Source organism: Sciurus carolinensis, chromosome 5 (assembly GCF_902686445.1).
Source record: "Sciurus carolinensis chromosome 5, mSciCar1.2, whole genome shotgun sequence".
Taxonomy (NCBI): domain Eukaryota; kingdom Metazoa; phylum Chordata; class Mammalia; order Rodentia; family Sciuridae; genus Sciurus; species Sciurus carolinensis.
In genome coordinates, this window is record NC_062217.1 from 136,852,084 (window position 1) to 136,873,953 (window position 21,870).

General features: G+C 35.3%; 1 protein-coding gene across 1 annotated transcript in view; it reads left to right on the forward strand.

Moving 5' to 3' along the window:
• Positions 1-21,870, forward strand: part of Bmpr1a (bone morphogenetic protein receptor type 1A) — a 131,849-nt gene that overhangs the window by 15,634 nt on the left and 94,345 nt on the right.

Sequence of the window (21,870 nt, forward strand, 5' to 3'; positions counted from 1 at the left end):
GTTATAAACTTGTCCTTGCTTTCCTTTGTCAGTACTTTAGGATGATCTTGAATCATTGTCCACTGGATTTTCAGAAAGAATGAAAAGCTTTATAACCCAGTAGCTAGTGAAAAAGTAGAAAAACACTGTTAGAGATATATCCTTTAAAAGACCAGATGTTTTTACGGGACTTTAAAAATAATTGGTGATTCTTATCTTACACAGATTTTCAGAGAAAAAAAAAATGCACAAGAAATGTTCTTTGAAGCTAGTTATAACCCTGCTAGTAAAATCAGATAAGGATAGAACCCCCCCAAAATAAATAAATAAATGATAGGCTATACTCAGTTGTTACCTAATTATGAAATCTATAAGTTGATTTAAAGAGTATATTAAAATCTACAGGATAACATTAACTGAAGGATTTAAGGGATGATTTGACCTTCAAATCTGTAATGTCATTTACGCTATATTAATAAAGAGGAAAACACTATGACTATCTTTTTTGATGATCAAAAAAAAATACTCGGTGAGCCAGCTGTGGTGGCCCACGCCTGGGAGGCTGAGGTAGGAAGATTGCCTAGTTCAAAGCTAGTCTCAGCAGCTTAGTGAGGTCTTAAGCAACTCAGTGAGACCCTGTCTCTAAATAAAATATAAAAAAGGACTGGGGATGTGTCTCAGTGGTTAAGCACCTCTGGGTTCTATTCCTGGTACCCGAAAAAAAAAAAAAAAGGTGAAATTGAGTAACTATTTCTTGCAGACTAGATTTAGGGAAACAAGGAAAATTTTCATAACTTGATAAAGAGTAAACTATCTAACTGATAAATCCAACTGGAAAAATATTTTCCTTGAAAGAGGAAACAATACTAAGAGGTCATTAAAGGCTATTGTTAGTGATGGAGGCTTTAGCCATTGGACTAAAAGAATATAAAGAATATAAAGGTATAAATATTTAAAGGGGAAATCAAAATGTATACTGTTTGCCTTTGCTGTCTTCCAAGAACACAATTTATCTAGAAAAGACAAAAGACTTAACTGACAGATTTAGAAAACTAATAAATGAGGTCGGTAAGGTGTCTACATACATGGTAAAGGAGGAAGACTACAGGCTTCCTATACACACCAGTAGCAGTAGTCAGTCAATTTGAGAAGTACTATCAGCATTTACTACATTTGGTGAAGTCCTGTGTTTTGAAGGGCTGACACAAGGCTGGGTGTGTTCTGAGTATCCCTAGGGAGCTAAACTGCCCTTGCATGTTCTCACTTTGCTATACAAAACTTCATTTTTTGGAAAATATATGTATTTATTTTTTAAGTACTGAGGAGTGAACCTAGGTGCATTCTGCCTCTGAGCTATATCTCCATCCTTTTTTGTTTTTATTTTGAGACGGGGTCTCCCTAAATTGCCCAGGTGGACCTTGAACTTGTGATTCTCCTGCCTCAGTTTCCTAAAGTAGCTGGGATTACTGGCATGTATCACCTTTGGATAATGTTTGGAGAGAATGTATTACTGAGCTTCCTGTTCACTGTCTGGAGGTCTACCCCTTAGTTTCCTGCAAGTAGTACAGGATATACTTAGGGAAATAGGAAATGGATTTCCCTAAAAGTAATTAGATTTTTGCTTTTTTAATGAAATACATGCTTACTGTAAACACAGAATTCAAACTACGTAAAAGTGAACTTTCCTCTATTCTTGTTGCTTGCTCTCAGTTTATTCCTTCCTCATTGTTAACCACTCTTGCTACTTTATCCTCCTGAAATTTTCTCTCCAATTACATAAATGCCTGTTTTTTGGTGTTTCATACAGATGTTTTCATGCATTTTGTATTTTTCTTAATGTTTTCATTTTTCTTGTTTTTTTAATCTCACATTTAACTTTATTCCCCTATTCCCCTACAGCTCCATATATTCCCTTTGAACAGACCCTTTTCTTTTTTCTTTTAAATTTATTTTTATTGTAAACAAATGGGATACATGTTGTTTCTGTTTGTACATGGAGTAATGGCATACCATTTGCGTAATCATACATTTACATAGGGTAATGATGTTTGATTCATTCTGGTATTTTTCCCTCCCCCCACCCCTCCCACCCCTCTTTTCCCTCTGTGCAGTCCCTTCTTCCTCCATTTTTGCCTCCCTCCCAGCCCCCATTGTATGTTATCATCCGCTTATCAGCGAGCTCATTCATCCTTCGGTTTTTTGAGATTGGCTTATCTCACTTAGCATGATATTCTCCAATTTCATCCATTTGCCTGCAAATGCCATAATTTTATTATTATTTTTCTTATGGCTGAGTAATATTCCATTGTATATATATACCACAGTTTCTTTATCCATTCATCAATTGAAGGACATCTAGGTTGGTTCCACAATCTGGCTATTGTGAATTGAGCAGCTATGAACATTGATTTGGCTGTATCTCTGTAGTATGCTGATTTTAAGTCCTTTGGGTATAGGCCAAGGAGTGGGATAGCTGGGTCAAATGGTGGTTCCATTCCAAGCTTTCTAAGGAATCTCCATACTGCTTTCCAGAGTGGCTGCACTAATTTGCAGCCCCACCGGCAATGTATGAGTGTACCTATTTCCCCACATCCTCTCCAACACCGATTGTTGCTTGTATTCTTGATAATCGCCATTCTAATTGGGGTGAGATAGAATCTTAGGGTAGTTTTGATTTGCATTTCTCTTATTACTAAAGATGGTGAACATTTTTTCATATGTTTGTTGATTGCTTGTAGATCTTCTTCTGTGAAGTGTCAAACAGACCCTTTTCTTCCACTGCTCTCTAGTTCCTGGAACCTTTTTAAGAGTTCCTCTTTCTGAACATTTTGGTCACCTTGCACTGAGGCACCTTTGCCCCTCTTCTCAGACTAATAATATAAAAGATAAAATATGTAGGATTATAAGGGAAGTCATTTTTATTGAAACACAGCTCTTAAACATTTTTAGATATACTAATATGTTCTTTTATTAACTCATTAAACAATCCAGTGGCAGGTTTTTACAACTGCCTTAATTTTTAAATAGTGATGAGCATAAACAATATTTTCAGTTATCTGCAACAATGTGATTTATTAGGAATATATCTGATTTCTTTTGGTTATAAAGCTATAAAATATTACTACTACTACTGTGGATCTTGCCTACTCTCATAATTAAAGAAAAATTTAAAGTTCAGTTAGTAGTTAGTAAAAGTAAAGGTGTAATTTTTTTTTCTATCTACATTCAGGAGGTTTCTTATCAATGACCTTTACAACTGAAACTTGATCCACTTCAGATTACTTTAGTTGTTCTGAGCCCATTTCGGGAGGTGGAGTTTTCTCTTCTAGTCCCTCTTTCCTTTAGTCTTAGAAGTAGGTTATTCTCTTTTTCCTCTCTTTGCTGCTTCCAGAACACTCTACCTCTTAGTTTCTTGATCTTTAGTGTCTTATAACCTTATGGTCATACCTCAGGTCTGTCATACAGTAATAATATTGTAATAATAGTAACTGTGATCCCCTCTGTAATTTCATTTTCAAACATTGTGCTGATTATCACTTCCCATCCTTCCAGTTCACAACCTGTAGTACCACCAATCCTTTTGCCTCACTGAGATCCTCACCACATTCCCCACTCATGTCCCCACACTTCTTACTCAGTTTTAATTTCTGTTGTCAGTCATGTGCAGTTGGAAATATTCTCAACTCATTTGCCCTTGCTTAATTGAGAGACTACAATGCTGGTTACATCCAACTTTGCTTACTTTATACTTTTAAAAACATGGTAAAATGAATAACAGATTTATCCTGTTAGTTTTTAAGTGCACAGCACAGCATTGTACAGCAGATCTTTTTCATCTTACTTGAGTGAAACTGTTTTCTTTGAACAACTTCCTATTTCCCTTTCTTCGCCAACCCTCCACAATTATCATTCTGTTTTCTGTCTCTATGGGTTTGATTAGATACTTGACCTAAGCAGAATCATACAGTATTTTACATTTTTAAGTGATGAACTTATTTCACTTAGCATAATGCCCTTCATGTTTTATCCATGTGATAGCATATGACAAGATTATCTCTTTTAAAGACTGGATAATATTTCATTGTATGTGGTCACATTTTGTTTATTTATTTGTTGATGGTCCCTTAGACTGATTCCATATCTTGGCTATTTGTAAGTAGTACTGCAGTGAACAGGGAAATACAATTATCTCTTTGAGTCTTGTTTACATTTATTGTAGATATATACTTAAGTGGAGTGCTGAATCATATGGCAGTTCCATTTTGAAGTTTGTGAGAAATATTCTTATATCTTTGGCATCGTTTGTGTCTTTTATTTTTCTTTTTTTGCATACCAGGAATTGAATTCACAGGCACTCTGACCACTGAGCTGTTTAGTGCCTCACTTTTGCTGAGACTGGCTTTGAACTTCGGGATTCTCCTGCCTCAGCCTCCCGAGTCGCTGGGATTACAGGCATGCACAACCTTGTCTGGCTCTTCTTTCATTTCTGATTCTAGTTATATGAGTTCTCTTTTTTTCCCCCGCCCTACACTAGTTAAGGGTTTGTTAATTTTGTTTAATTTTTTCCCAGAAACCTGTTCTTAGTTTTGTTGATTCTTTTCTGTTATTTTTCTGTTCCGTATTTTGTTTATTTCTCCTGTAGTCTTTTATCTCCTGTGTGTTAAGTTTAGGTTTAGTTTGTTCTTTTTCTAGTTTGTTGAAGTGTAGTGTTAGCTTATTGATTTAAGATCTCATCTTCCTTCTTACTGGGGATTAAACCTATTCTACCAATAAGCTACATCCTCAGCTCTTTTTGGTTTTAATTTTGAAACAGGGTCCTGCTAATTTGCTCAGACTGGTCTCAAACTTGTAATTCTCCTGCCTCTTAAATTGCTAGGATTACAGGCATCTACTACCATGCCTGGCTAATATCTTTTTTTAGTGTAGGCCATTTACTGCTGTAAACTTTCTTGTATTGTTCAATCTTCGCGTAGTTGTGAATTTTCTACTTTTCCTACTGCTATTTTTAAAAAAAATTTTAAATACTGGGGATTTAACCCAGAGGCACTTTACTACTGGACTGCATCCCCTAACCCTTTTTATATTTTTATTTTGATACAGGGTCTCTCTTAAGTTGCTTAGGGCCTCTTGCTAAATTGCTGAGGCTTATCTCAAACTTCCAGTTCTCCTGCCTCAGCCTCCCTATTTGCTGGGTTTACAGGGGAATGCCACTGTGCCGACTCTGCTATTCATTTTTAATTTCATTCCATTGTAGTCAGAAAAGATACTTGATATTTCAGTCTTCTTAAAGGTGTTAAGACTTGTTTTGTGACCTAACATGATCTGTCCTGGAGAATGTTCCATGTATACTTTAGAAGAATGTATATTCTGCTGTGTATGTCTGTTCCAGTTGGTCTAAATTCTGTTTCCTTCTTGATCTTCTGTCATTGTATCCATTATTGAAAGTGGGAGTATTGAAAGCTACTATTGTATTTCTCCTGTTCATTTTTTCAGTGTTTTCCTCATGTATTTGGGTGCTCTGAATCTGCACTTGTATTTTTTGTGGCTCGAAGGGGCTAAGGAATTAACTTTGCTGCTTGGTCTTATTTCCATTTAACTACCACAAAGGTCAGGTGAGCCTTTCCTTAGTGCTACTTAGCAATAGTTCCTAATCCATTATTCTCCCAGTCTGACCTAGAGGATCATTTATACCTCCTCTCCAAAACTCCAGCATTACCTCCCTCATCTTCACTTCAGTATACGACTTTGCTTTTCGTCTCATGAGAAAATAGATGCCCTTAGGGAAGATTGTAAAGTTCCTGCACTGCATCTGTCCACCTGTCTGCATTTGTGCATCATGTATTCTGATTTCCCTCTGTTATGTGGAGTGAACTTGCTTCTAGCAAGGGTCCAAACCTGTACTGTGCTCTAACCCCATCCCCTCTTTCCTGTATGCTACAGGACGATTCTTATTAGATCACCAACACACTGTGATTCCTATCAGCTTAAAAACACTTCTTTTGACTCCACTTTCCCAACTGTTGCCCTGTTGTTCTCCATCTCCCAAAAGAAGTATCTTGGTTTCCAGTTTTTCTCCGAATATCTCATGAGCCCTACCTGAATCAGACTTTCACTTCTAGCACCCTGCCAAATTGCCCTTGGAAGGTCAACTTTCTCATCCTTGAATTATTTGACTAATTAACAGGATTTGATGCAGGTAATTCCTGGTTCTGTCCTTCTTGAACAAACACTCTCTTCACTTGGTTTTCTGGACAGCATATTGAGAAAGTCTTCATCTCAGTCTTTCTTGTCATGGAGTGCCTCCAAAGTCATTTTTATATCTTTTTTTCCCCCAACTCATTTACAAGTTGATCTTCTCTGACTTTATGGGTTGAAAAACCATTCATGTTTCAAATCCTGATGATGCCAAATTTTAATCTCTAGCCTGAAACCTTTTTTGGAAATATACACTAACGTTTCACTTGGATGTCTAAGAGGAAATAGAAGTGCATCTGTCTCTTAAAAAAAAAGCTTTCTTCCCTCAGTAAGTTAATACGCTGTGCTTATAATGATCTCCCCTTATCCAAGAATATTAAAAACTAAAGCTGTTTTCTTCCACTTAGATTAAAAATGTACAAATTATTTTTGGTAAAACGTATGAGATAGGACTTTTTTTTTAAAAAATCAAATGGCTAGCTAATTTCACAACTCTGTTGTATAATCCATTTTTTAAAAATAAATTATTTTTAACTGTAGATGAACACAGTACCTTTATTTTGTTTATTTTTATGTGGTGCTGAGATTGATCCCAGTGCCTCAAACATGTGGGGCAAGGGCTCTCTACTACTGAGCTACAACCCCAGCCCCTGAATAATCCATTTTTAATGGACTGAATTGTGAATGAAATCAGAGTTTAAATAAATAAAATTACCATGTAATGTTTGCATTATAGATTTCATACCCTTTATAGTATATGTTATTTTAATTTAGAATACAACTATGAGAAGAATAGTTGATACTGAATTAAAAATGGATTAAATAAATTGAATAAGTATGGAAACAAAAATCAGTTAGATTTTTACAGACTAGATATATGACGCAACAGTAGAGAAAGAGGTCACTCTTTCAGTGTTTGCATATTTGGATTGCATTTTGAAGAAGATTAACTTTTACATAGTAAAACACAATGAAGTAAACTTAACAGAAGATGATGACAGTTAAGTATGAAATGTGACCAAACAGCAGACTTTCATCTAACATAAAAGGTTTGTAGGGTAGGTACTTAAATTAGGAATGAAATGTAGAAGTGTTAAAAGCATTGCATGTAAAAATGCTCTCTGTATTTTATCCCGGTTATAGACACAGGAAATAACCTAATCCTAAGGTTATACAGCATACCTGTTGAACCGTCAGTGGTATGTGACATGAGGAAAAAGCATATCTGTTTTGCCATTGTTGTGAATTAGCTCAATCTTAAGGGAAAAGAATTTGACTAAAGCATATTTTAGAAGAAAAGGGGATGAAGTAGTGTGGGGCTAAGGGATTAGATCTTGAAATTTCTATCCATGATGGCATACTGTATCCCTAATCTGGGCAGGGTTTTGAGGGAGTCTAGGCATAATAAATTAAGTAGCCTAGTGGACCCAACGTAAAATTTCTTAGTTACTTTTTTAAAGTTAGGATTACTTTTGCATTAATGAAATTGAAAAAAAAAATTCTGTTAAAGAATACATTGAACCAAATGTGCTGTAAGAGGTGAAAATGAATTATGTGACTAAGTAATATATGCTGGTATTTGCAATTTTCTCAGCACACTCATCCTAAACCCTGCCTCATTTTATTATCCACACAATTGACATAGAAAAAATTGTTCTTAAATAATGTTTTTGTTTCTAGAATTTAGGAAGCAGTGGTATAGAGCAGTATTCAATATTGGTCTTGGGACTGTAGTGGAAAACAAATTCCTGGAGATGCACAAACACATGGATAGCTTTAAGTGGATTAATTCCCAGATCTTAAACCTCTGTGAGCTCTTTCTGAAGTTGATCTTCTGTGAACCAGTCTTTCAAGCAGTTTCTTCTTTCCCACATGCCTTTCAACCATGACCTTTTCCATTAGACAGACAAGTGGCACCACTCTTCCCTGTCCCCACTCTTAACTTAGATTCAATTGCCCTGCAATGAGAAAAACCTCAAGATGAAAAGGATCTCAAAACAGTTCCAGGACACCAAAAGAACAGTGTTGGATGTTCAATTACAACAGAATGAGTTGGACCTCTGTTGCACAGCATATATAAAAGTTAACTCAAAATGGATCAAATACATAAATATAAGAGCTAAACCATAAAAATCTAATAAGAATAACAGGTATAAATCTTTGTGATCTTAGATTAGGCAGTGTCATATCCCTTTTTTAGAAATGACATCAAAAACATGAGCTATCAAAGAAAAAAGTATACAAAAATTGAATTTTATCAAAATTCAAAACCTGTGTACATCAAAGGACACTATGAGAATGAAGAGACATTGTAGAATGGGAGAAAATATTTGTAAGTCATACATCTTATGTGTGGGATTTATGTCCAGAATATATTTTTTAAAAAAAACCACTGAATTAACTGAAAAAACCCCAAATAACCTCTAATTTTTTATTTATTATTATTATTATTATTATTATTATTATTATTATTATTTTTGGTACCAGGGGTTGAACCCAGGAGTGTTTAACCACTGGGCAACATCCCTAGCCCTTTTTATTTTTTGAGACAGGGTTTTCCTAAGTTACCTAGGACCTTGCTAAGTTGCTGAAGCTGACTTTGAACTTGTGATACTCCTTCCTCAACCTCCAAGCCTATGGGATTACAGGCATGGGCCACTGGTACTGGCATTAACCTCTGATTTTTAAAATGATCAAAAGACCTCAAGATGTGTAAGTTACCAGTAAACTCAAGAAAATATATTCAGTATCTTTAGTCATTAGAGAAATGCAAATCAAAACCACAGTGAGATAACCATTTGACATCCACTAGGATGTCTGTGATCAAAAAGATAATAACAAGTATTAGGAGGGTTTGGAGAAATGGGAAACTTCATGGGAATATATATTCCATTTACACACGGGGAAATTCTGGAGCACAGAATAACAGTTGCATAATTTAGCAAGGTCACATAGCTAAGATGGGGCAGAATAAGAATTCAAGCCCAGATATTTGGGCTTCAGAGTTGGTTCACTTCACCAATAAACTATGCTCTTCTCTAAGATGAGCCTGTTGTTTATCCCCTTTATGAAAGCAGGAATAATAATTCCTACATCAAGATCTGAAAAGATTAAAGCAAAAACATGTGTAAAGCACTTAAAAAATTACCTAAGTAGTAATTGCTCAATAAATATAAGTAACTGGCACTAAATGTCGGGTGCTATACTAAACAATTTTCTTACTTACTATTATTTAATTCTCAACAGCCCAGTGAGCTGGATTTTAATTATAGAGATGGAAAACCTGCTTTCAAGGGTTAGTGTTATACGATCACTAAGCAAGAGACAGAATTTCAACTCAGAACTTAACATATAAAGCATTTGACTATTGTTGGCCTTTAATTTCTTTTTTGAAGGATTCAACAGTCATTACAATTATTAGTGGTATACAACAGATTTATGTGACAAAAGGATTACAAATCTGATAAGTAACAACACTAAAAGTAAAACTTAAAATATACCTCTATGAAATGGGTGGAGCTTTTAGAATTAGTTCATGTACCTTTATGAATAATTATTAAAATGAGGCAAGATTCAGCTTGTTTATTTCTACTTTTCTGTGTATACTTTGTAAGAAAGCACTGAAAAATCTTGTTCATATAAACAGGTAAATAAGAATGGAAGAAATTTTGTCAGTCATATCACATAACTTTCAAAAACCCTTTTGTATTATCTCTTCCATCTTGTCCAGGGCCTTGAACAAGTTAAATAAGCACACATTCTACCACTGACCCCCTCCAGCCCCAAATAATAATTGAGCAGCTAACCAATTGATTATTTTTTCAACACTGGAATTGTGAACTCTTTCAGTTTTCAAGGGCTAATGCTTTCATTATTGTTCTGTTTAGCTTAGTTCCTTGGCATGTATTCTTTGAAATAACAGTCCATTTTTGACATTCTGTTCACTAGCTCACTGCTTATGCCCCTTCCAGTCTGTCTTCTGTTGTATCTACTTACTGATCCCATTATTATTTATTTATTTATTTTTGTCTTCATTGCAGTGTTGTTTTGAGCCACCCTGTTTGCTTTGGTCATTCTTATTTGGGGGACGTGGGCGCGTGCACACACACACACACACACACACACACACACTAACAACCCCACACATAAACTTAAAAAAAGCATAGCATTGGACCAGAATATCGTTAAGAAAAATCTGTATAGTGAAGGGTACCTGTATTTTTATTTTATTTATGCCAGGGGCAGAATTTCTGATTTTTTTAATTATATATTTGCTCATTGACAGATCATTTTTAAATATTGTTAGGACAGTAATTAATTTAAATACTAAACAGTTATGTAGTATAGTTGATGTGTTAGTTTTCTATTGCTGCTATAACAAATTACCACAGACTTAATATTTTAAAGAGCACAAATGTATTTTCTTACAATTCTGGAGATCCGAAGTCTAATACACATTTCACCAGACTAGGATCAGGGTGTCCTCAGACTATGTTCCTTTCTGGAAGCTTAGGGGGACTATGTGGGTTTTCTCCTTTTCCAACTTTTAGAGGCTGACTATATTCTTTGGCTTGTGATTCCCTTCCTGCTCAGATCTTTAAGTAAGTTAATAAGGTCTCACTACTCTGACCTTTTGTTCTCTTTTTCTTTAACCGTAGTGGGGAAAGGATCTCTGCTTTTAGGGATTTATGCCATTAGATTGGGCACAACAGGACAATCCAGGATAATCTTTCCATCTCAAATTTTGTACTTTTATTTTTCCAGTACTAGGAATTGAACCCAGGGCACTCTGCCACTGTGCTACATCCCCAGCTCTTTTTATAAGCTAGAGTCTCACTGATTTGCCCAGACCAGCTTGGAATTCGGAATTCTCTTGCCTCAACCTCCCAAGTCACTGGAATTATAGGCATGCGCCAATGTTCCTGGCTCACATTTTGAAACTCTTGGTCATGTCTGTGTGGTCTCTTTAGCCATTTAAAATAACATTCACAGCTTTCGGGGATTAGGATGTGGACATTTTTGCAGGGGCCATTATTTTGCCATCGTTGTTTTTTAGTCAGCCACATAACTATTAATTTTATCTATTTATTTTGATAAGGATAAGGACTGCATTGTGGTTAAATGGTAAGACCTGAATTGGACCTGCTGTGTATCAGCACTGTGTATTTAGGCAAGTTACTTCTCTGAATTTGTTTTTTGGGTAAAGCAGGGATGATGCTTGTCAGTTTGTACTGAAGTAAAAAAATAATAGTTTAGGATATAGACTGGCGTGGAGAGACTCCCACCAACCTCTTCGTGTTTGTCTCAGATAGGCAGATATGTGATCCACCTTGCTCATTAAGTTGTTGAATCAGGTTAAGACATGCAAATAGAAGTGCTTTGAAACTTATAAAATGATATAAAAGTTTATTTGTATTAATTTTAGAAGGCCTTTTAAAGTTTTAGTTAGTGATTAGAAAATTCAGTACATTCTTTGGTACCTGACTAGCAAAAATTTTTTTTTTTAGGTTTCTGTTCTTTAAAGATTTTCAGGGCTGGGGAGATAGCTCAGTGGGTAGAGTGTTTGCCTCGCAAGCACAAGGCCCTGGGTTCAATCCCCAGCACCGCAAAGAAAAAAAAAACAAAACAAAAAAAGATTTTCAGATTCACTTATTTCCTTTATTAAATTAGGGCAAATGAAAAAAACACATGAAAATTTAAAGTACAGGACTTGGCATGATTCTTTTAGCCACTAGGATTTAAAATTCAAATTTTATCTATATTATTTTTATTCTTAATTATTTCCTCCCGTGAAAATTGACTTCTTTCCTTTTTCCTTTTCCTTCTTCATTTCCATTTTCATTTCCATACTGGGGATTGAATCCTGGCGTGATCTACCACTGAGCTATAGCCTCAGCCCTTTTTATTTTTTATTTTGAAACAGGGCCTCACTAAATTGCCCAGGCTGGCCTGGAATTTGCAATCCTCCTGCCTCAGATTCTGGAGTTCCTGGGATTACCGACATGAGTCACAGTCACTGTCACTGTGCCCTGCCTCCTCTGATTTCTTAGGAACTAATTATTATATTTGTTGTAGAAGCAAAACCAAACAAAAACAAGAAACCACCACCAACAAAAAAACTAAATCCACCTTGGATTAGTACAACAAATGGTTCTTAAAACCTGGGGTGCTGTTGGAGGCTGAGGCAGGAGGGTAGATTGACTCCCAAATCACAAAACAAAAAGAACAAAACAGAGTCCTGAGGACCCCACCCCACCTCCCCCTTAAGCACTGGGGATTCAACCCAGGGCCTTATGAGTGTTAGACAAGTGACTCTACCACTGATCTGCATCCTCACCCCTTTTTAATTTTATTATCAGACAGTTTTGCTAAATTGCCCAGGCTATCCTTGAACTTGTGGTCCTTCTTCCCCAGCCTACTAGCAGTTGAGATTATAGGTGTACCTCACCATGCACTGCTCCTGAACTGCATTTTAAATCTTGCATAGTAGAATCTTAGTAGCAAATCTTTATAATTGCCTTGTCTGTGTACCCAGTGTTTGACCCCCAAAATATTGCCAGAGTAAGCAAAAAATCATTTTTTAAGAATTTGATTTCGTGTTTTTTCTCCCCTTACACTGTAATAGTGAATAAATCTTTTCCCTTTTAGCGTCACAAAGATGCCATTTTGAGGGGTTGAATTACTTTCAGAATGTTGATGTAAAAAAGGAGAAGAGATCAGGTTACACATTCTTTGTTCCAGACTTTCCCTCTGCACTTCAAGTTTGGAGCACTGGTGAAGCTAAAGTGTGCATTTGTCACAGTATCTTCCACCTTGCTCCCACTTGAGTAACAAGAGAATTAGGCAGTTTCCCTGACATGGCCTACCCTAAAAAGAGCGATTTTAACTTTAGTATTTGTAGAACTTGCTACTCATGTTTTTTTTAACATCTTTAAATTTATGTTATTTATCATTTCAAGTAAGCCAGAAGATTATTTCTTTGTATATTATGAGATATTTAAAAATATGTTATTTTGTGAATCCTCTTATATTTTAATAATGCAGTTAAACAAATTTACTTCTAATTTTTATTGATTAAACCTTAGAGTATTTAAAATTATTTTTTGACTAGAACGTTATGGTCTTGGCATAAAAGGGAATTGCTTATGTGTTTCAGAACTGGTAGTAAAAAGTTCCCAAAGCAGATACAGTATTTCTTTTGTTCCTTAGATAAATGAAGACTTTTAAAAGGGTTTTCACAAAAACTGTCATAAAAAAATCCTGCGCCATATTCTGAATGTTAATTTGACTGTGATGTAATTTTTCTCAGTTCAGTTTTAATTAGAATACAGACTTCTTAATCATTAAGGAATTATTTAAACAATTTTAGTTATTGAAATTTGGGTATTATTCTTGAAACTGTGTTTACTTGCAGTTGGTCCATTTCTGAGAGTTTAAGAAGCTTACATGTAATTCATGAAGCGATTATATCTGTATTAAACATTTTCAGTCCATTAAGAAATACTCAGTTTTTAAATTTTAAATACTACTTATCTTTATCAGTTTGCTTAATACTTTTCTGAAGAAAGTCATTATAATTAATAGCAAAAAGAATTCTACCATTCTTGGGGCAGGGGAGATAGCTCAGTCGGTAGAGTGCTTGCCTTGTACTACTTATCTTTATCAGTTTGCTTAATACTTTTCTGAAGAAAGTCATTATAATTAATAGCAAAAAGAATTCTACCATTCTTGGGGCAGGGGAGATAGCTCAGTCGGTAGAGTGCTTGCCTTGTAAGCACAAGGCCGTGGGTTCGATCCCCAGCACCAAAAAAAAAAAAAAAAAAAAAAAGAATTACACCATTCTTTGTATCAGTCTCTTTAATATTTTGAGAGTAGGCATTGCATTTTCTTAGTAGAATATTATACCAGTACACTTCCAAAAGAGAAAAGCTACAGTTGGTGGGCTTTGAGACTTGATGTTTTGTTTTGTCCTGCTTTACACAGGTTTTATTCTCTCTAGCTCATGATTTAGTTATAATTTATTTACACATTTTGGCCCAATGGTGTGCTGTCATACTTGGTTTTCTGTGTTGTGGTTCCAGTTCTTTGTCTTTGCTTCTCTTATGCTTTATCCCTTCTCTCTCCCTGCATATCTGATGAGTCCCTGCTTTACCTCCTCCATGAAACCTTATTTTTAAATCTGGTAATTTCTTCCTTTTCTGTGCTTTGGTAGAGTTTGCAATATTCTGTCATTTTTCTTCTTGCTTATTTGTTCCATGTCTCTAATTTAATTTTAAATAATGATACTAGCTGCTATTTGTATACCTACTATATGCCAACTACTGTGTCGCCATTATTATTATTTTTTGGTACCAGGAATTGAACCCAGGGGTGCTAAACCACTGAGTCACATCCCCATTGCTTTTTAATATTTTATTTAGAGACAGGGTCTCCGTTAGTTGCTTAGGGCCTCGCTAAATTGCTAAACCTAACTTTGAACTTGTGATCCTCCTGCTTCAGCGTCCTAACTTCTGGGATTATAGGCATGTGCTATTTCGTCTGACTACTGTGTCATTATTATGAATTTTTAAAATAACCTGGTAGGGTAGGTTTTGGCATAAATCTGAGGAAAGTCAGAGCCAGCTATACTGTGCCAGAGTTTAGTCACACATTTTTCTCTCTCTGGCTTCCTTCACACATATTTGGTACCTTAAAACATTAGATGTTTAATAAATCTGTGATTAGATGACTCATTTTGGTTTACTTTTTTTAAAAAAGATGGTTTTTGAAGGGGTGAGAGAAATTGTCTGTTAGAATTGGTGAATTTTTCGTTCTTCAAGTTGCATAACTTTGTCAAGCAACACCGTGGACTTTTCTTCTAAACTTCCTTGTGCCTAAATGTAAACCTTGTTCCAAAAAGATTGACGTGTGGTTCCCTATCATGTCAAGAAATCTGTGTCCTGAATGATGCAGGAAAGGTGTTTGAAAGTGAATGGTGAGGATAAGTTTGTGCTGTAGAATAAACTGTTGTGTAAATTATTGAAAATATAATTTATGTTTAAAATTAGATGTAGGTAAACTTGATAAATGGGAAAATGGAGGTAATCTCAGAAAAGATTTTTAAAATTTTTGAATCTTAATTCAGTGTGTTCAAAACTTTGTACATTTGCTGTTATTTTTAAAAATCATTAATTGCTAATGAAATTTGAGATACATTTTTGACATCTTGTTTTTCATTGAATATAATGCTTTATATCATTCTTATAGAATCTTTTTTTTTTTTTTTTTTTTTTGGGTGCTGGGGATCAAACCCAGGGCCTTGTGCTTACAAGGCAAACACTTACCGACTGAGCTATCTCCCCAGCCCCTAGAATCATTTTTAAAACTTGAAGATTATTCCTTTTTTTGTGTCAGTTTTTTACTAGATTATGATCTACTTTAGGGTTTATTTTTGTAGCTTCCTAACTTGACATTTTTATATCTTTGCAAAAAACAAGTAATTGGGCCATTCATCACAATCTCCCTACTTAAAGAAAACAATTATTAAGGTTTTTTACATGTAATCCATAAAAGGAGCATTTTAAATATTTACTCTGTCCACATTTGATGTGTTATTGATTTTTAAAAATAATTCTATAAGTATATAATGTGCTTTAGTTTTTTAACTGTTTATTGGGCTTTGGACTTAAATCATGATAAGGTTTTTTTTTTTTTAAATACAGAGGCTTATTATTTGTATGTCTTAACAGAAAAATGAATGGCATCAGAAACATCAAAATTGAACTGTGTGTGGTTGTGCATGCCTATAATCTCAGCTATTAAGGTGGTTGATTCAGGAGGATTGCACATTTGAGGCCAGAGGGGGGCAACTTTTGAGATCCTAGCTCAAAATAAATAAAAAGGGCCAGGGATGCAGTTCAGTGGTAGAGAATTTGCCTAGCACATGCAGGACCCTGCCCATAAAAGAAAAAAGTCAAAATTGAAGACTTACACATAGAATCATACTTTAGGACATATATGAATAAAATTATGTATTTTTCAGATATTAATGCAAACTTCAGATTTTGTAATATTTTAAGGAAACCACTTCATTATAACAGAGCACTTTGTCTTTGTGTATGTATACATTGGTGCTAGTGCATGTGCTTTACTACTGAGCTAACACCTCCAGCCTCAGTCTTTTTACCTTTCCGTTGCATTGAGATTTTGCCCAGTAATGTCTTTTTGAACCTATACACATTTGTCAAAGCTGTCTTGCATCCTGTTTTAAGTCTGCTTTGCGGCATTTACCATAAGTGTAATTTAATTAGAACTTGCATGCACATTTCTGTTAGATACGCTTCCATTCTTGGGAACTGTAAACTCCATGTGATTGGGGAATCTTACTTGGGTTGTTGTGTTAGGGGCCTGGCACACTGCCTTGCCTAGCACATATGCTTTGCGGCAGCAGGCAGTACTTTAGTCTTTTTCTTTAGTCTTTAATTATATTAATAAAAAATTTTGGTTTTTCACGTTTTTTAGAGGCCCTGGAGAGAAACATAATTAATCATAAGAAGATCTGACTTTGGTATTACTTGTTTTAAAAATACCTGACTACTTTAATGATCTAATGATCAGAGAATATCTACGAAATAAGAATTTAAGGAGCTGGAGTTAAGTTTTTTTGTTTTGTTTTGATAGAGAAACTTGAACTAAAGGTGCTTAACCACTGAGCTACACCCTTAGCTCTTTTTATTTTGAGACAGGGCCTTTCTAAATTGCTGAGGGTCTCACTAAAGTGCCCAGGTTAACCTTGAATTTACAATCGTCCTGCTTCAGCCTTTGAGTCACTAGGTTTATAGGTGTGTACCACTATGCCCTGCTGAAGTTAAGATTTTAAAATCTTTCCTTTGCCAGGTATAGTGGCACATGCTGTAAACCCATTGTCTCTGGAGGTTGAAGCAGGAGGAGTGCAAGTTCAAGGCCAGCCTGGGTAAGTTAGAGAGACTTTGCCCCAAAATAAAAATATTAAAAAAAGGGGGCAGGTTTGGAGATGTAGCTTGGTGGTGTAGAGTGCCCCTGTTCAGTCTCTGGTACCACAAAAATCAAAAAACATAACAAAACACACATACATACTCAAAAAACCAAAACAACACACACAAAACAACAACAAAACCCCCCAAACCTTTACTTTGCATTTTTATTATTGTGATTTAAGATGATTGTCATTATTCTTCATTGGTGATACCTGTCAAAAGGCAAACTTAAAACAACCATTTCTGCTGGATTCTGAATGCTGAGAAACAAAAACTGAACTTTGTGAATTATTATAAGTCATCTGTGAAATGAGATAATAAAATTGACTTCTTAATGTATAATTTAGGCTTTCATGAAATACCAGAGTGTGAAAACGCTCAGCCATGTGCCTGTCACACCGTAGGTGCCCTATAAATGTTAATTATCATAACTTCTCTAGGTATAAGAAAACTAATTTCCTCAAAAGCAGTTGTAACTGGGTGTGTGGCCGATGCCTGTAATCTTGGCAGCTCAGGAGACTTGAGACAGTAAGATCGAGAGTTCAAAGCCAGCCTTAGCAAAAGTGAGGTGTTCATAAGCAACTCAGAGAGACACTGTCTATAAATAAAATACAGAATAGGGCTGGGGATGTGGTCCAGTGGTCAAGTGCCCCTGAGTTCAATCCCTGGTACCTGCTCCTGTGCCAAAAAAAAAAAAGCAATTGTAAATTTAAAAATGAATTTGCTGCCCATCTCAAACCAATATCAAAATAAATATATATATGTATATACACATATACATATATATATTTTAAAAGTCTAATGGCAGTTGCTATTGGTAGGTCTTTTAGCTCCATTTTGAGTCTTTGTATTGTATATAATATGGAAAGATTTGAAATAAATGTGTGGGCCAGGGCAGCTTACACAAAAATGCTAAATAATTTTCAGTGAGACAGACAAAAACTTACAAATAAGTGACACTGCTTGGTGTGGTGGCACATGGCTATAATACCAGCAACTGCAAGAAAAGAAAAAAAATAGTATCATCTAGTTTGTTCATGGAATCTATGAGAATTTTGACTGTCTCCCTTGTTTGGTCTGTTCATTGATTTATTCCTATCAGCAGTCTCTAATAGAGCCTTGTATGTAGTAGAGAATTGTAAGGAAAATAAGCCGTTCCTTAACAAGCAGACACCCTTTAGCTCCTTTCTTAGTACCCAGATGTTTAAATGACTGATTCACCCACAATACTTAACTCTTTTTAACACTCCCCCTCCATTCTTTTTTTTTTTTTTTTTTTTTCCTTTTTGGTACTGGGGATTGAACCCAGGGCACTTTACCACGGAGCTACATCCCTAGCCCACCTCCCCCTTTAATTGTTGTAGATGGATGTAACACCTCCATTTATTTATGTATTTATTTTTTTATGTGGTGCTGAGCATTGAACCCAGTGCCTCACACTTGCCGGACAAGTGCTCCACTGAGCCACAACCCTAGCCTAACCCATTTTTATTTTTTATTTTGAGACAGGGTCTCACTAAGTTGCTGTGACTGGCTTTGAACTTGTGATCCTTCTGTCTCAGCCTCCAGAATCACTGGGATTATAGGTGTGCTCCACCATGCCCAGCTCCCATCCTGTTTCTTATGCTTCCTGTCCACCATCCTTGTCTGTTGTTCATGGCCTCCATGGTGCCAGATTTTCTGTCCTTATGTCTTTCAGCCTTTCAGTAGCATTTGACACAACTGGCACCTCTGCATCAAACTCTTAGCCTCTGTGGCATGACTCTACTGCCTCCCCTATATTTTAGTATGGTCCAGGTGGTGGGAGGGACAATTTAAATCAGGGCTGAGGATGATCTCTTGCTGGCTTCAGCCCTTACTCTGAAGCCTTTAAGCCTGAATATAGTTAGTAACATAATTTAGGCATTATTCCATACACCCTGAATTTTGAACTAATTTACAAAATGACAAAAAGGATTTGGAAAGTATAAAAATAGCTGTATTAAAGAATCTAAACTACATTTTAACAATTCTTGCCTCTGTGTTGCAGATACAAATGTTTAAATGACTACGATGTAAAGGAAGTTTGACATGAAAGATCATGTTTAAATAAACAGCATTTTTTTAATCTTTCCCTAGAGGAAAAACATTGACTTATAACATGTGATTGAACCTGTCTAGTTTAAATAGCATTAAGAGTCAGTGGTCTTAAGCTTGAGAGAGAAACGGAGGAAAAATATTCTTGCAGATGCTTCTCATTCTTTAACCTAGAATATTAGTTTAAAAAAATATTGTTTTAAGTGTTGATAGACCTTTAACTTATTCATTTACTTATATGTGGTGCTGAGAATTGAACCCAGTGCCTCACTCATACTAGGCAAGCGCTCTACCACTGAGCTACAACCCCAGATTCTAGAATATTCGTTTTAATCAGTTTTAAAATAGACATTTTAATATTTGAATATCCTCTTGTCTGAAGGTACCTGGATTTTAGATCAGTTTTTTCATTTCAGTTAAAAATAGCAGTCACAGAATTGTGAGGGGAAAAAAGAAAAAGTTAAGTACTCTTGTTACTCAGTAATTTCCCAATCATTGTTAAGAACTCAGTTGTCAAAAATTATTCTTTTAAAAATGAAGTCAGATCAGTAGAATAAAATATTCTGACAGTAACTACCCCTAGCCTCAATTCTAAAGCGGTACATAATTGACATGTCACCAGCTTATTAAGACTGCTACATTAAAACAGAAGAAAATTATATGCATTAACTTTAATAACAATTTACATCAGCCCTTTTCTTTTTTGTTTCTGCATTTGATCTCAAACTTAGAAATTCCTTCCCCATTGCAATAGTGTTTTCAAGAGCTTATATAATCTTACATTTTACATTCAAACCATCTATCTGGAATTAATTTTATTGCATGAGTAAGGATCCATTTTTTCCCAAGCAGTTAGCAGATTCTCTTAGTACCTCGTATTGATCTAAAATGTTGCTTTCATTTTATTCTTCCACATATTTAGATTTACTTGTGGTCTCTTGACAGTGGAATCATTATATTAATAATCTTTCAGTACTTTTTTTATTTTTAACTCTGTAATTTGTTTGTTTTGACAGAGAACAGCAGAAATTTATTACCCCTTCTTGGGGAGACTAGCCATCCAAAATCAAGGTGGCCGTAGAGCTGTTCAAGGATCTATTCCTGGCTTCTTTCCTAACTTCTAGTAACCTCAGGCATTTCTTTGAGCTTTAGAATCTCTTCTCATAATTCTGTGTTTAAATGTCTTCTTTTTATTTTTAGGATACCAGTCTCTGGACCAGGGCCTACTCTTAATAACCTCATTTAAACTTGATTACCTCTTTTCAAATAAGGTCTGAGAAGGTTAGAACTTTAACATATGATTCTAATTATTTGGGTTTTTTCTACTTTGCATTTTGAAATAATTTTATACCTAGGAAAGATATTCCTAGAATAGCATTGTGAACTCCCATGTTCTCCATGCAGATTCACACTTTTTAACATTTTTCCACATTTCACATCTGTCAAAGTTTGTGTATGAGAAACAATTGGTTGCTAGTACTGGCAAACTCACCTAACTTTCTGAAGTTAAGCTGTATGCTCAGGAATGTAGTTCATCAATCCTAAAATGCATTTATCTATGTAATCCACAGGTAAAGATGCTGTGTCCCCCAAAAGTGATGCCAGTTAAACAGTGATATGCTGCTTTTAAGAGTCAGACTGATTTTACAGTAGGGTTGATGAATTATATGGCGTCAATAAAATATAAAAATGCATCATTGAAATATATTTAGTAAAATGTATATTAAATATATATATATACATATGTATACATATGTGTGTGTATGTGTATATATATATTTTAGAAATTTAAATTTTAGAGCAGTTTTAGGTTCAAAAGCAAAATTGAACAGTTTACACATACCTGTACTCACACATGCATAAGTCACCACTGCCCTATTATTAGTATCTCACACCAGAATGGCGAATTTGTTATAATCGATGAGCCTACATTGACACATCATTACTATGCAACATCTATAGTTTAATAGTTCATTCGTGAGAGGATAACTTCTGTGTCTTGACAAATATATAATGACATATGTCCTCCATTGTAGTACTATACAGCCTAATTTCAACTGCCCTAAAAATTCTCTCTATGCTTAATCATCCCTTTTTCCCTCCAGCTCTGGCATCCATTGACCCTTTTTACCTTCTCCATAGTTTTACTATTTCCAGAATGTCACAGTTGCAGTCACAACTTCATTAATGTAGAGATAAACATTTAAGTTTCCTCCAATGTTCTTTTGTGGCATTTCTTTTCAGTGTTGAGTAATATTCCATTGTCTGGATATATCGCAGTTTATCCATTCACCTAATGAAGGACTTCATGGTTACATCAAACTTTGGAAAATTATGAGTAAAGCAACGATAAATTTCTGTGTACACGTTTTTCACATGGATGTGAGTTTTCAACTTCATTATGTTAAATACCAAGGAATGTAGTTGCTGGATCAGATGGCAAGGGTATGCTTAGCATATTCAGAAACTGTCAAAACTATTCCAAAGAGGATGTAACATTTTGCATTCCTAGCAGCAGTGAGTGAGAGCTCCTTTTGTTCCATATCCTTGCTAGCTTTTGGTGATCTCAGTGTTCTGGATTTTGGTTGTTCTAATGTGTATGTAGTGTTAACTAGTTTTGATTGAC